The 16,967-nt window shown below is 41.7% G+C and overlaps 1 protein-coding gene across 1 annotated transcript in view; it reads left to right on the top strand.

Annotated features, from left to right (window-relative positions):
* Positions 1 to 16,967, top strand: part of SPOCK3 (SPARC (osteonectin), cwcv and kazal like domains proteoglycan 3) — a 224,992-nt gene that overhangs the window by 165,366 nt on the left and 42,659 nt on the right. The window lies entirely within an intron of this gene.

Raw genomic sequence — 16,967 nt, 5'->3', positions numbered from 1 at the left:
ACTTGTTTCATCCCTGATCTGCACCTTTGTCTTTCTTCCCTGTGTAAATAACAGCAGCTTTGTGGACTACTAATCAGTAAGAAAAAACCTGCAGGAGATCCTAATTATGGATCTCTTGCATCACATCAGGCTTGGTCCTAAGAAACAAAGGTGGAGCTGGGTAGGGTGTAAGCATAAACCCCCAGAGAGCTTGTGAACCGCCCAGAGAGCTTTGGCTATTGGGCCATATAGAAATGAAATGAAAAATAAATAAATAAATAAATAAATAAATAAATAAATAAATAAGGCACTTCCTTCCACATGTGGTGTGAATGTGAAATTGCACAGGTTTAACATATTATACCTGATCAGCCATACCACAGGCACTCTCTTTTAGATTCAGCCTACATTTTGCTGCATTTTGATACTCAAGTCATGAGCCATCTTTCTTTCTTTGTTACTGTTGGCCATCTCATCATTGCTCCAAACTTGATTTATTTATGTGTATGACACCAATTATAGGTTCTAATTATTTTATCTAATTAACATCCACGTTTGTGCTATGTTATGTTTGTTTTTTAGAAAAAAGTGAAAATTATTTCTTTATAAATTAAAAAGTGGACTAATGTGTAATAGTTACTTAAGTTATTTTGGTGGGGCAGTGTGGCTCTTGATAATTTTTCTGTAGCCCTGTTACATGACCCAGTCTCCCAATCCTGCAAACGTTTGATAATTGTGAGTGCCAAGTATAGTATGTGTGTTTGCTGGCTTGTGCTACAAATTATTAGTCATAGTAGTACATTTGTTTTAGGAGCTGTGAATTTTCACCAAAGAAGCAAGCAGTATTTCTGAAATATAAGGTGTCTATATAGAGAGAGCATTGGAAGAAAACATACTATGGGAATGCTGTCTTTTTCAGCTATACTTCAATTACTTTGGAAGCTTAAGGCCTCTTAGGTGAGACCAAGTAACCTGAATGCATCCAGGTTGGTGCAGTTTTTGTAGGCCTGCTGGATATGCTCATGGCAGTCTATGGCTATTAAAAGTCTCAATTAATTACATCTTCTAAGCATTCTTCAGAAGTAGCTCCACATAAAATGCATGGTAGCCACTGATCTTGGAAACTTTACAAAGGAATGGATAATGATATCCAGTCCCTGCTTTCCAGAAATAAGTGGAAAGAAAATGCTTCCACTTACTCTGAGATGACAATTCTCAGTTGTCACCTGTGAATTTAAGGACAATGCTGGAGTGGCCTGAAATTCTATACTTGTTCTATTAAAGATGAACATAAGCACAACCTGCTTTTCATCTGATCTGCACAATTAAGGTGTCCTGTGAATATCACTAGGAGGAGCAAGCATTTTGTGTAATTTGTGGAGACATTAATCTTGAGTCCTGGCTCTAGGGCTTATCCGAAATGTCAGACCCCCTGAATTTCACCAGGATTGGAGGAGATGATGTTTGGGTGATGGGGGTGAAAGTCTGGGGAGAGAGAAGTACTTACACTTTCAGTAATGAGGTGGGGTCCAAAGGGTTCTTAATTTTTTTCTTTAAATGCTGTTGCAGCTCAGGTGAACATGTGGCAGCACACAGCTCCTGGGTGCTTTGGAATGGGACCACAAATACCCCTAGCAAGATGCTATGTAATGATATTGAATTGTTACCAGAGTATTGTACGGAAAAAAGGTGGCTGACCTGTCTTCACCTAGGTACACAGATGCAAAAGCACAAATTTAGCATTTATTAATATATATTATTAAAAAGTTGCATATGACGTGTGTATATGTGCAGATGGGAACAATTGTGAATGGAGATGGGGAATAGGGCTGTTCTGAACATCTGATCAAGCTGAATTTCTCCACTTTCATCATAAGAAGGTCATAAGAAGGGCAAAACAATGTGGAGCCACAGAGCCAGTGTGGTGTAGTGGCAAGAGTGTTGGACTAGGAGCTGGGAGATCTGGGTTTTAGTCCCCACTCGGCCATGGAAGCTCACTGGGGTGACTTTGGGCTAGTCACAGACTCTCAGCCCAACCCACCTCACAGGGTTGTTGTTGTGAGGATAAAATGGAGAGGAGGAGGATAATGTAAGCCGCCTTGGGTTCCTTGCAAGAGGAAAAAAGGCAGGGTATAAATGCAATCAATCAATCAAAACTTCTGAAGATCAGGAGAGGGAGGTGGACATTTGATTGGTTGCAGAGAAAGTTCAGGGAAGGGGAATGATTACAATTTGATAAGGTCGCTGGGTTGTTGGATGGTCTTTCCATCCCCCCCTTGGGTATTTTTAACTTTAAACAGAGATAATTACTGTGCTCAGCATCTGGCTGCTGCTCACTTTAAAAATGTGTTAAGAATGGCACTGGGAACAATGCTGCACGATGACTTAGCATTGATCCCAGTGACACTATATGAGAATGACACAAAATTAGAACAGTGGTGTGTACACATGGCAGCACCCTATATGGTAGGGACTTATAACCATCACCTTCAGCTTGTTCAGATTCATTTCATTCTATTAAACCTCATCCATTTGGCCACAGCTTCCAGGCTTTGGTTTAGGACAGACACTGAATGCCCCAATTGGTTGAAAATAGCCATTTCCCTCTATGGCTGGTTGTTACCATTGTTATCTAATATAAGCACAGTAAGATAGCAGTGAGCTGCTTCATATGGAGTAAGGGAGCAATTAAATATATGTGTGCAATTCAATAGAAGTCATTGTTTTCTAGATTGACTTAGGAAAACATAACCCCTAAATGAAGAATAAACCTTGCAGTCTACCACCATACATGTAAAATAGAAAGCTAATGTTCAAGAAATGCTGGATTTTCTGTTGAGCTGGTGCAATATTTGTTGTTGTTTTCACAGTATTTTCTGAGCAATATTGTAAACCATTATAACTATTAAAGACATGCTTACTGATATGTTTGTGGAGTTTGGTAAATACTTTTTATAAACTGCCTTTTCTAGCTTTACTTTTTAGAATACCTGAGAGAAAGTAAAGAAACATGTGAAAGATCATACAGACCTTGTCTCTGTATGCCTGGTGACTGTTCACCTTTGTTCAATAAATGTGACAGCTCTAATTATGGTAGAATTACTTCTAAAAATGTGTCCAACCTATTCCACAGCCTTATGCTACATTAACCTTTACAATTAACTGCAGTCTACTTGTCATTTTTAAAAGAAATGTTACATGTGAATAGCTGATAATTTGCTGAGTAAGAAAAGAATAAAGAAAGCTTAACTTGTCATGAGCTGCATTTTCCCCATTTATTTTTCTCACAAATAGTGTGTCAGGCCAGGTGTTTGGTTACATGGACTCATAAACAATTTAATGTTGCCTGTTTGATGTGGGCAACCTTTTTCTGTTGAGGGCCACGTACCCTTGTGGGTAATCTCGGAGGCTGCCTGTCAGCGGTGAGTGGGGCCAAGCCACCAATGGGCAGGGCCAGAGCCAGAACCTCTTTCTGCCACCCCCTTCTCTCTCTCTCTCTCTCTCTCTCTCTCTCTCTCTCTCTCTCTGTCTTCCATTCTATGCAGCTGTCTGCCAGGGAAGGGGACAGATTGCTCCTGGCAGAGGTCTGAACTGATCTCATGTCAAAGGCTTTTGAAATTTGGCTGAGGGTTGCATCACATTATTCTGAGGGTCACAAGCAGCCCTAGGGCCACACGTTTCACACCCCTATTCTAATAATTTGCTAACGGGGTGTGTGATACTGAGATAGCTGAAGTTATTCTTAACAAGAATCCTTGCTGCAAATTTAACTGCAGGATTCCTATCATAGATGCAAAAACAATTGAAGGCAATAAATAGTTGAAGTCTGTTTGTGTGTATGCCACCTTCCCACCAAGAGCAGTCCACAAGGCATGTTGGTTTTATATCAGAACTAATCTAGAACTAACAGCAGTAACCTTCCCACCAAGACCAGTCCACAAGGCATATTGGTTTTATAAGAAAACTAATCTAGAACTAGCATCAGTAACTTAGATAGAAGACTGTGCTGAAATTCTCAAAAACCTGCCAGAAGAGATAAGTACATTCTAATCTCCTAAAAATAGCAACAGAGCTGTTCAGCGATTATGAATAAAAAGTAAATTCTCACTTTATCTACCACAGGCATACAAATCCATAAAACTCAACACTGGTGAAATGCAAATTTACTTTCTATTGATAGCTCATTTGGATTCTAGAGTATTATTTCTGTACAAGTTGGGTTTTGGAATTTTGATTTATAAAGCCCAAATCTTGGGATCTAAATCTCTATCTATCTCAAAGTTGGAATGTTGTTCTTGAAAAGTCTACATAGAACCTTGAAGATTCCAACAATGAGAAAGGAATAAAAGATGGGGAAAGATATGGGGAAATTTGCCATATATGTTTAAGATGATTTGACCAGGATCCTAAGATTGATATTAAGGAGGGTTAAAAGTATTGGTTAATAAATTACTTAGTGCTAGTTAATACTTTGGGAGGCAAATACTCTTCCTGCATACATACAATGTAATGTGTTCCATATGTGTACACATACTCCATGTTTTTATTTATTTAATTAGTTTCTATCCCACCTTTCTGCCAAAGAATGGCACTCAAGGCAGCCAACAATAAACTTTGAATTAAAACAAAATTAGCATAAAGACAAATACATTAAAAACACAATTAAAAACAACAATCAAAGAAATAAGCAGCACCAGCCAATTTAAAAACCCCTTCAGCAGCAGACCAGCTTATATGTTGAAGGCCTGCCAGAGTAAAAACATTTTGGCCTTCTGCAGAAGGACAACAGAGAGGGAGTCAACCTAGCTTTCCTCAGCAGGGGCGCCAGAGCCTGGGAGTGGCCACTGAGAAGACCCTCTCTCACATGCCCACAAAACTCACCTCCAATGATGGTGGTACCGAGAGAAGGGTTTCCCTAAAGACCTTAATACCCGTGCAGGTTTGTATGGGAGAAAGCAGTCTTTCAGGTAGTCTTGTCCCAAGAAGGATGGTCCATCCCTCAACTGTTTGTTTGTTTTTTAAACAGAAGAATCATCATGGCGGCAGGTTGTACACAATCCTCTGCCCCACATGGTGGGGGCTAAAATGGGGTTATGGGACAGAGCTCCTTTAAAGACCTCTGTGCATTTAGCACTAAGGCCTTCAAGGGGGATTGTACGCTTACTTACAAGTTTACCACTTCAGATTAGGGCTGTATGGATTTTGTTAAATCCATTCTGTCTGTGTTGGGCAGATTGTCACACATCTTTTGTTCCGTCCACTTATTGATGGAATTGGAATTTTTTAGGGATGTAAAAGAATTTTGTTCCACTTGCACTAATATGCATCTAGGGATGGGCAGAACACCTACCTGCCGTTCCAGGGGAGTGTCTGCAGGGGGGGAGGCAGTCAGTCCCTCCCCCGCCCCAGAATCCTGTCCGGCTGGCTCCGTGGCGATTCTGCAGAGCTGCCAGCTGGCCCCGAAATGCCAGCAATACTGCCACCATTGCCGTATCGCTGGCTGGGCTGATTGACTGCGGACGCAAATGGTCTCTCTCATTTAGACTACTGTAATGTGCTCTACGTGGGGTTACCCTTGAAGTCGGTTCGGAAGCTGCAGCTGGTACAGAGCGCGGCAGCTCACCTGATTGAAGGCAGCTGCCGGCGAGATCACATCACTCCAGTGCTGAAGGAGTTGCACTGGTTACCAGTTGTTTTCCAGGCCAAATTCAAGGTGTTGGTTTTGACCTTTAAAACCCTATATGGTTCCGGCCCAGCCTATCTTAAGGAGTGCCTCCAGCAACACCAGGCAGGCTGCTCAACAAGATCAGCCTTCTCTCTGTCCCATTAGCCAGGACAGCTAGGCTGGTGGGGACAAGGGAGAGGGCCTTCTCTGTGGTGGTCCCCACTCTGTGGAACTCCCTCCTGAGGGAACTTCACCATGCCCCCTCTTTAATGAGCTTTTGCCATGCATTAAAAACGTGGTTGTTCAGGCAGGCATTTGGGGGTGGGTTAGGGTATTTGTAGAAATACAGTGTTTTTAATGTTGAATTTTATTGTTTTAAACTGTTTCTATTATTGTACATTGCCCAGAGTGGCTGGGTGACCAGCCAGATGGGTGATTAATACATTAAATAAATAAATGAATGAATAAATAAATAAATGGCATCCAGTATGCCATTTGCGGCTGTAAAGGTTTTAGTTTAAGCTAAATGCAGCCACTTACAGCTGCATTGACCTTAATCTAAGTCCTTTACGGCTGCAAATGGTGTACTGGACGCCATTTGTGACCAGAGACAGTCCCCCTCAGCCAGCGATACGGCAATGGTAGCTGTATTGCTGGCGCTCCAGAGCCAGCCAGCAGCTCCACAGGATCCCTGCAAGGAGGATCCGGCTCCGGATGGGTCCCCAGGGAGGTGGAGGTGAGTGGTGCCATTCTGCCACGAACTCAGGGAGGGGGGCGGATTCTTTAGAATCCGGCCTCATTGGGGTCTGTGGCGGAATTCTCCACCATCCCTATGTGCATCAGCACTAATTTGCACTTGTGCATTAGTGTAGGTGCAAATTAGCATTAATGTGCATTAGTGCAAGTGCAAATTTGCACAAATTCCCCTCAGAAATAAAAAAGCAATCTGTGGTATTTGTCTGGCTCTGAAAAAGCCAGTCCAATGCAGAATCCACAGGTCAGATTCATGGAAATCTTAACTTATTTGAATCCGTTGCAGATTTCTCCAACATCCCTACTTCAGACCTTACTGCTAAAGCAGAAAGGCCTTTAGAGGAGCCAGACATGTGGGCGTGTTGGGGTCTCATTCCCCTATTTCCACACACTTTTAGCACCCGTGTGAGAAGCCTGAATGCTTGCATGGGGCTAGTGTGTATGAAATTCCCAGATTGCACACAAGTGTACCAACCATTAGTCACTTTGTGATGGTTAGCTTTGGTTGAAATGGGAATATCTAGTGAAAGAAGATTGGGATATTTTGTATTACAGAGATCTAATGAAAACATTTAACTTATTGCTTTCCTTATATGTCCATCTTACTTACGCTGTATTTGGATTTCTATTACCGAACCATCTATAAATGTGAAGTTGCTGTTACATTGTAGGATAGGATGTGCTATAATCTAGGTAAACTAATTCTGGTGTTAAATTCAAATAGGGCTGCTGAGATACTCATGAGTTCAGGAATGTTGCAATGTCTGGCAAGTTTGAAATTATGATTAACATCTGCTACACCTTTAACTAGAGATGGGGGAGGCATTAATTTGGCTTGCATTTTAATACGAACTGACCTAATATATGCTTCCTGAACAAATATGCATTCTCCTTCAGTTTTTGCGATGCAGTTGTGATGCAGTATGTTAAAAATGTATACAAAATACATGAGAAGAAAAGCATACAAATGCTAATATATGCACTTATGTATGCATTTCTGCCAAGACAGGGGTAAGCAACATGCAGCACATGGGGTAAGCAACATGCAGCTGTATGCATCCCCCTGGCCTTAAGCGCAGCCTCTGCCAACCCCCGCCACTGCTGAATTTGCCGCTGTGGTGGCAATTACAAAACAATTGGTGGTTTGCCACTGAATTTCAGTGGCAAATCACAATGGTGACCTAAAAAGGTCAAACTTAACAAGTATTGCTGAGAATACAAGTGTTCTTTTTATTTTAATTCTGATTTTTATTCCATCTGAGAAGACAGGTTAATACAATTTTCATAGATACTATTAAGCATACACTGATTAATGTACGTAAAGTAGTTTGGAAATGCTTCAGTCATACAAATTATGTACAATTTATTTTTTGTTTTCTAGAAGTCTACAAAATGTGTTGTTGTTTTTAAAATTCCATATACATTTTAATATCAGGGACCAAAACATTTTGTCACTAAGACTGAGTACTGGGGCAAATGCCCAAGATTAATGCCTTTTAATGTATTCATTCTATTACTGTGTTTTTAAATTATAGCTTTTCACAGCATCTCACTTCCATTTTTTATGATCTTGATTATCAGATCCTGGATCATAATAGTAATTAACAATTTCTTATTTCTTAGTAGTATAACTACTTTGTATCTCATTTTCTGCATGATAATTCTGTAATAGAAAGTGCTATTGTTTTAATTAGCACTTTTATTGCCTTCGTAATTCTTACATTAAACATATAATTTTATTAAGGTAATGGGACAATCATTCTAGCAATACCTATTTGTAATTTCAAACATTACTGCCAACAGTACAGAAGAAAAGTGATGTGTCATATAAAATTAGATTGCTTATATAATAACATTTTATTATTACATTTGATAAGAATGTTTTATTTGTGCCCAAGATTAATTTGTGTACTACTGTGTGTTGAAAGAATATAAGATTTGGCATTAAGTACACACCTCCCAATATCAGCTCCAGGTTTTTAAGAGCCCTTGGGCAAGACAATCTCAATGGGCCCCCTCCCTCACTGAGTGTACCTTCTCACTGCCATTGTCTCTATCTGCTATTGCTCCTCATCGTCTCTCTCATCATTGCCACCACTTGCTTGCTTGACAGGCAGAGAGCCAGTGAGTGAGTAGGCAATAGCATCTATTGCTCCTTCTCACCATCACAATTGTCTGGGCCAGAGTGAGGGGCAGGTGAACAAGCAGGTTGCAATGGTGAGGAGGAGGAACAAGTCCAGGGGGCTCTTGCCAGCAGGGTCCTGCTAGGTTATGGGCCCTCAGCAGGTGCACAACCATGCCCTCTGTGTAAATGCAGATATACTGCAACAAACCCCTTTCTAATCCCTGCAAAGTCTTCCCTTACATTCAGGGAACCTTCAGGAAATGCCTGGGATGTGGTGCAGCCCACTCAAGCTCCCTTTCCCAGTTTGCCCCTACCACTCCACCTCAGACATTTGCTGAGGGGCTGCAGTGGAGTGGAGGGGTTGAGGAAGCGTTATTATAGATTTGTTCTCGCATACCATTGTATACAACCTATTTGAATGCTCCCCACATTTTATTTTGTTTCTTTTTAAAACATGGTTAAAGGAAGCTGTCATGTCAGAGAGAAAGCCCAACTAGGACCCATGTCCTTACTGTGCTGTTTTTTTTTATGTACAGAATATATATATTTCTTTTTTTATAAGAGTCCATTCAAATATAAGATTGTACCAATATCATGAAAGAGACATTTGGATTCTTAACACTGAACTGGATGAAAACAAGCATCAGCGTTTAATGTATATTTCTCAACATACAATTTGTTTATTGAAAAATGTTCCTATTTAGTTTGAGATTAAGCATTATAGGCTTAACATGGAAGCTCCCCAAACTTAGTGGTGGGAAGGGTAGTATAGGATTATCCTTTGACATCGCACTGCATTTTGGAGGTGCAGTGTGAGGTCAGAAACAGGAACCTCCCTCTTGGGAAGGGTCCTTGTGACCATACATTTCTTGTTGGTTGGATACCAAGGTCAATCAAAATGTGTTAACCCACACTCTTCTGCCGTTCATCTATCCAGAGATGAATAGTAATCCACCTTGATGCCATGGTGGGGCAGGAGGAGACTTTGCCCCATTTTTTAAAAAATAGGCAATCATTTTGAGATGGGAGGAATGAAGTAAATGCAATATTGACTAAGATATTAAACCAAAGTTTTATTTATCATTTCAGGAAATTGAAACAGGTGGCCGGTGTATAATTTTTTCTGTCCTGAACAGGAGAGCTGGCTTTTCCTGTTCAAGGAGATTGATAATAATTGTACTAGCACTGAGTATCGGAATACCCCACTATAGTGGGTGTATTGTAGTGTGTGTGTGTGTGTGTGTGTTTTTCCCTCAAACACTTATCCGTTTCTGTGAATAAGTGCATTTTTTTCTATGCAAAAACTCTCAAGATAGTTGAATCCCTTTAGAATATTGGCAATTACGGTTGACACCAGGACTGTCCAGAGAACAAGCGAAAGAAATGTGTTGATTTCTTAGGAAAAGAGTTGCAAAAGTAACATATCTTTGAAAAGACCAGCAAGCTGAAAACACATTGGATAAGCTTTTAAAAAATAAACACGTTTTCTGTAGCACTTTTGAATGCTGTTCTCCCCCCCCCCATTAAATTGTTGTAGCTGTTATTTTTTGACTTCACCTTATGTCAAAATGTTTTTAGGGAAAACATGTTTTAGAGGAAGATTAAATAATGCCCCCAAATCTGCTTTTTACCTTTTTTTGACTACTGTTTGTGGCCATTGTTTTTCCATAATTTCTGTAACATTTTCTTCCGATTACTTCTTCCTGGAGTTATCCCAGCCGATCAGGGACCATGTAGTGAGGCAAGACTGACTAGGTGACCTGCGTGCCTGCTGCTCAGTTGCTAACTGTGGTTATTATGGCTTGTTGACTTTAAACCAATCTTGGACTGGACACATCTTTAAACAGAGGACACCTTCAAATAGATAAGTGTCTTCTGCCAGCTCTCCAAAACAGAGGACTGTCCTCTGTAAAGTAGGACACCTGGCCATCCTAACTATCTTGTGGCAGGTTCCACTTTATGTTTGTATTGTCTTCTGCTGTTTATTATGATTATTTGTATTATCTGTCAGCATGTTGCTTGCTCATTATTGTCAATGCAAGATTTCCTTCAGAAATTGAACCCAGCAAATTAGGAAGGGGCAGGGGAACATACTGATAAGCAGGAATTTAAATAACAAGCAGGCCCAAAGCCAGGCAGGGAAATATCTGAAATAAAGGAGGCTGTATATTATGGAGGATATGAAGACTGGTTTTAACTGGTTCAGCTGATAACTAACTTAGATGTGGTAGGTTGTAGCTAGAGGGCTTCATTTGGAACTGTGATCTGTCCTCAGAAGTTTGTGGTGCATTAGCTGCAGTGCTCTCTCCTGGCCTAGTGGCACAGGAAGTGGGTTTTCATAGAGCTCTCTCCATTATCTGACTGGACAGCTACAGCAGCTCACACTAACATCACATCTGTGGGGGAGTCTGCCATAGTGGAAGCTCACTGGTAAAGTCTGGGAACAGGTTTACCTATAGTTCGGGTAGAGTTCTGCCCCAATATGCATTCAGGCCCGAATCACAGATTCATGTGAGGGCAGAAGCATTTCTGCAACAGACCCAGGGGTTGCTGCTTTCTGGTGGATTCCGGGGCAGTATGGAGAATGCATGGTATGTGCAGCATGGCCTGGACTTTCACTGTTACACCTGTCTCTCATGTCGAGAGTCCTCCAGCATGCTGATGGAGACAGCAATATTATTGCCCACTTGGTAATCTTGAGGCCTAGTAGCAGAAAAGGTAAGATTTAGCATGACCTAATAAACCTTTCTGAGACAGCGCGCGGTTTTCTTTTATCTATTCTCATGCCTTCAGTGTTCTGTATACACAGCAGTTCACCGTCTCTTGACGCAGCAGAGACTTGGATTCCATTGCAACCCACTGCAGAGCAAAATTGATCTATTCCACTCTTGTGTATGACTCCTTATAACTGGAACCTTGTGGTTCTATTTATCCCTAGATTTACATTAGTTGTTGTTGTTGTTGTTCAGTCGTGTCCGACTCTTCGTGACCCCATGGACCATAGCACACCAGGCCTTCCTGTCCTGTGCTCTCTCCCGGAGCATGCTCAAGTTCATATTCATTGCATCGGTGATGCTATCTAGCCATCTCATCCTCTGCCGTCCCCTTCTCCTTTTGCCTTCAGTCTTTCCCAGCATCAGGGTCTTTTCCAGAGAGTTTTCTCTTCGCATTAGATGGCCAAAATATTGGAGCTTCAGTATCTGTCCTTCCAATGAGCAGTCAGGGTTGATTTCCTTTAGGATGGACTGATGGACCTCCTTGCAGTCCAGGGGACTCGTAAGAGTCTTCTCCAGCACCACAGTTTGAAAGCATCAATTCTTCGGCGCTCAGCCTTCCTTATAGTCCAGCTCTCACATTACTACTGGGAAAACCATAGCTTTGATTAGACGGACCTTTGTCGGCAAGGTGATGTCTCTGCTTCTTACTATGCTGTCTAGGTTTGCCACAGCTTTCCTCCCAAGGAGCAAGCGTCTTTTAATTTCATGGCTACAGTCACCGTCTGCGGTGATCTTGGAGCCCAAGAAAGTAAAATCTGTCACTGCTTCCATTTCTTCCCCTTCTATATGCCAGGAAGTGATGGGGCCAGATGCCATGATCTTCGTTTTTTTAATGTTGAGTTTCAAACCAGCTTTTGCTCTCTCCACTTTCACCCTCAACAAGAGGCTCTTTAGATCCTCTTCGCTTTCTGCCATTAGGGTGGTATTGTCTTGCGATTTGATCTCTAGTTCCTCTGCCTCTTCGAAACCCAGCTTGTACTTCCGGTAGTTCTCGGTTCGCATACTGCTGAAGCCTAGCTTGTAGGATTTTGAGCATCACCTTGCTGGCATGTGAAATGAGCGCAGTTGTGTGGTAGTTTGAACACTCTTTGGCGTTGCCCTTCTTTGGAATTGGAATGTAAACTGACCTTTTCCAGTCTTGCGGCCATTGTTGAGTGTGCCAAATTTGTTGGCATATTGAATGCAGCACTTTAACAGCATCATCTTTTAGGATTTTAAATAGCTCAGCTGGAAGACTGTCATCTCCGCTAGCTTTGTTGTTACTAATGCTTCCTAAGGCCCACTTGACTTCACTCTCTAGGATGTCCGGCTCAAGTTCAATGACCGCACTATCATGGCTATCAGGGACATTCAGATCTTTCCTGTATAGTTCTTCTGTGTATTCTTTCCACCTCTTCTTAATCTCATCTGCTTCTGTTAGGTCCCTGCCTTCTTTGTCCTTTATCATGCCCGTCTTTGCACAAAACGTTCCCTTGAGATCTCTGATTTTCTTGAAGAGATCTCTAGTCTTTCCCATTCTGTTGTTTTCCTCGATTTCTTTGCATTGTTCATTTAAGAAGGCCTTCTTGTCTCTCCTTGCGATTCTCTGGAACTCTGCATTCAGTTGGATATATCTTCCCCTTTCTCCCTTGCTTTTCGCTTCCCTTCTTTCCTCAGCTGATGAGGCTTGTAAAGCCTCATCAGACAGCCACTTGGCTTTCTTGCATTTCTTTTTCTTTGGGATGGATTAAGTTGCTGCCTCCTGAGCAGTGTTACGGACCTCCGTCCATAGTTCCGCAGGCACTCTGTCTATCAGGTCTAATCCCGTAAATCTATTCCTCACCTCCACTGTATATTCAGAAGGGATATGATTTAGGTCATACCTGAACGGTTTAGTGGTTTTCCCGACGTTCTTCAATTTCAGCCGAAATTTTGCAACAAGAAGCTCATGATCTGAGCCACAGTCAGCTCCAGGTCTTGTTTTTACTGACTGTATAGAGCTTCTCCATCTTTGGCTGCAAAGGACATAATCAATCTGATTTCGATATTGACCATCTGGTGATGTCCATGTGTAGAGTCGCCTCTTGTGCTGTTGGAAAAGAGTGTTTGCTATGATCAGCGTGTTCTCTTGGCAAAACTCTATTAGCTTTTGTCCTGCTTCATTTTGTACACCAAGGCCATGCCTGCCTGTTATCCCAGTGATTTCTTGACTTCCTACTTTAGCATTCCAATCCCCTATGATGAAGAGGACATCTTTTTTTGGTGTTAGTTCTAGAAGGTGTTGTAGGTCTTCATAGAACCGATCAACCTCAGCTTCTTCGGCCTCAGTGGTTGGGGCATAGACTTGAATTACTGTGGTGTTGAATGGTTTGCCTTGGATTCGTACTGAGATCATTAAGATTGTACCCCAGTACTGCTTTTCCCACCCTTTTGTTGACCATGAGTGCTACTCCATTTCTTCTAAGGGATTCTTGCCCACAATAGTAGATATGATGGTCACCTGAATTAAATTCGCCCATGCCTGTCCATTTTAGTTCACTGATTCCCAAGATGTCGATGTTCAATCTTGCCATCTCATGTTTGACCACCTCCAGCTTACCTTGATTCATTGATCTGACATTCCAGGTTCCTAAACAATATTGTTCTTTACAGCATCGGATTTTCTTTTCACCACCAGACACGTCCACAGCTGAGTGTCCTTTCGGCTTTGGCCCAGCCGCTTCACTCTTTCTGGCGCTACTTGGAAATACCCTCTGCTCTTCCCCAGTAGTATATTGGACACCTTCCGACCTGAGGGGCTCATCTTCCGGCGTCATCTCTTTTAGCCTTGTGATACGTTCCATGGGGTTTTCTTGGCAAGAATACTGGAGTGGGTTGCCATTTCCTTCTCCAGTGGACCACATTTTGTCAGAACTCTCTGCCATGACCTGTCCGTCTTGGGTGGCCCTGCACGGCATAGCTTATGGCTTCATTGAGATACGCAAGCCCCTTCGCCACAACAAGGCAGTGATACTTGGCTAGTAATGTCAGGTTTTACATGTGTACCAAGAAGCCAAAGCGGCAGCCCTAAAACCCTTTCCCTCCACCATAATACTTTGTTCTTCTCTGAGATTACTCTGGAGACTGTCCATACTTTTGCCTTTCCAGTGGGATTATTCCTTATCTAGATTTAGAAGGGGATGAAAGGCTTTGAGTAGGTTTATAAGTCTGTTATGTTTGTCAGGAACTTGAATTATGTTCACCTTTCCAACAGCTAAAACTGTTGATCATTCCTAGTAGTATTTCTCCTTGTGGAATATTAGGAGGAGTTTATTTAAAGGATATCCCAGAGGCCACAATTAATTCTATCTTCAGTCATTTTATTTCTAAAAACAGTATTTCTTCCTATCCAATTGGAAAAACTAGATACACCTTTAACAAAACCCAGGATGTATTTGCAAAGCTTGGAAACATAAAGGTAATACATTTTTTTGTCTCTGTTCTTCCCTTATGAAGCAGTTAAAACACTGGAAATAGATAACATCAGAGAACTTCAGAGGAGCAGTGCAGAGGACAGATTTTTCAATAACATTTCTGCCTTTGAAAAGGTTTCTATTGAACAGCAGTCATACTTGTCAGAATCCATACATTATTTAGTTGGTAAATTAGAAGGAGCAAACAATTAAGGTGGCTTTCTTAACCCAAGTTGCCTTTGCTCTGAAGAAGAGAAGAAGCAAAGCAAAGCTGCTTTCATTTTAATTCAAGTAATCCTATACATTACGTGAATTAATTGAATCCTGCAGTGAGTCTGTAGATTAGAAACATCCATAGCCCTGTATTAAATGTCTGAAAAAGTATTAAAAATATAATAGCAATCCAGTACTGGGCCTGGGAATAATCTTAGATGATGCTCTCAGCATAGCATTCTATAAGCCTGTAATTGCAATGACTTCCCTATGTTATTGCCTGGCCAACGAAAAGGCAATGCACGATAGAAATGCCTCTCACCCACCACACAATCACTTCTGATTGCACAAATCAACTTTACTAGGATACCATGGAATGAAAGCATAACAAAATAAACAGTGACATCAAAAGTGAATGAGCTACCAAGAATGCAATCTTTCATGCAAGAGAATTTCAGTTTGTCATAAGTGCCATTTTAATGAATGATTACACTAGAATGGCTATTCAGTGGATGATAATTGAAACACAAGATGCATTGCATGTATGTGTCAAAGTAAAAGGTTCTTCATGAACATGCAAGCCACTGGAGTTGAACTGACCTGTTCACCGCTAGAGTTATCTGTCAGATAACACTGAAAATTTTGTTGGAAATAACTCAGATTTCAAGGGGGGTGGGAACTTCGGGAGATTCAGGGGCCATTTTCACCCCCTAGAACCCCCTGCCCCCATCGGCCACAATCTGCCTGGCAACTCTCCAAAAAAAAGTGAAAAATAAAATAAAACAAATGTTACGAAAAATTGGATCTGTAGAGTACTGTAGAGTGCCAAAAAGGTCAAATGTAACTTGTTTGTTACCTAAAAGGGTCAAATTTGACCCTAGAAAGGTGAACTCTAGCTTGAAAACATACTATATGCCATTCTTTTTCATTAATTCTTTAAAACTTTTTCAGAGGGTTGTGGGCATCGCATATGGCCAGCAGCCTGCATGTTGCCCACCCATGCTCTAAATATGTCAGAAACATATAAACCTGTTGAGATTGGCCAATGAAAGAAATTACTACAATCATATGTGAAAATGTAGAAATTAAACATCTTCCTCCTTATATCAGGTTATGTCCTAGTTTAGTTATTATGATCTCTATCCTATAAGCCATGATTTTCAGACCAGGAACTAGCAGTGCACCCTCATGCTCCCCCACAGCCTTGCATGTCTGGCTTCAGCAAAGATATGGTTTCTTATTGCAGGTGAAAGGAGGGGGGGGGAGTAAAGAGACGAGACACAAATAGTTGGTATAAAAATTGGGCCACATTGAAATTGACCAGATCTGCGAAGGGCATCCTAAGCGGGCAACTTCTCTAAGCCAGACTAGCCTGGCATTGTATTGGGTGAGACATTTGATTCCCGTAGAGTGGTGTCTTTGATCGCCACCCCTCAGGACTTCCCAGTTTTGAGATGGGAGCCCTTCCCTGTCACCCCCCCTTGGGCTGCAAAACTCCAAGTGGGTAAGGAGAGTTGGCCTCAAAGGTAATCCCTATCTTCTGATAGGGGCCGCAAAACACTGGAGCCTCAGGGCTAATCAGTCACCAGAAATGGTGCCTCCAAATGCTCACCAACCCTATAGCCCCCAAAGGTGCCCACACATAACCACCACGGGAGGACGACAAGCCTCTGCATAGCCATTCTCCCCCCACTTGAGCTGAATTCAGCACACCCCTTTGCAGATCAAACCAATCAATTCATTCCTCATGTCATACAAATGGGCCCTATCCTGCCTATTCAGCTTACTCCATGCATAGGAAATATCAGGATGTACTATAACCCCATTACCCTGCTTGGATAAGGAATTGCCTGTTTCCCTATTCACCTTCTTGTGAGCCTGACAAGGGCCTGAGGATTCATCCCATCCCTCCATACCAACCGAGAAAATAAACATGACAATTAAAAATTTTTTGGCCAACCTCACCAGATAACTTGCATGTTGGGTAAAGCCTACAAAATAAGGGCCTCATCCTTTAACAAACC

The sequence above is a fragment of the Heloderma suspectum genome, chromosome 5 (genome assembly GCF_057233095.1).
Source record: "Heloderma suspectum isolate Gila_16-S chromosome 5, 16-S_ref, whole genome shotgun sequence".
Taxonomy (NCBI): domain Eukaryota; kingdom Metazoa; phylum Chordata; class Lepidosauria; order Squamata; family Helodermatidae; genus Heloderma; species Heloderma suspectum.
The sequence above is the reverse complement of the archived record's forward strand: the minus strand, read 5'-3'. Positions and strand labels throughout refer to the sequence as shown.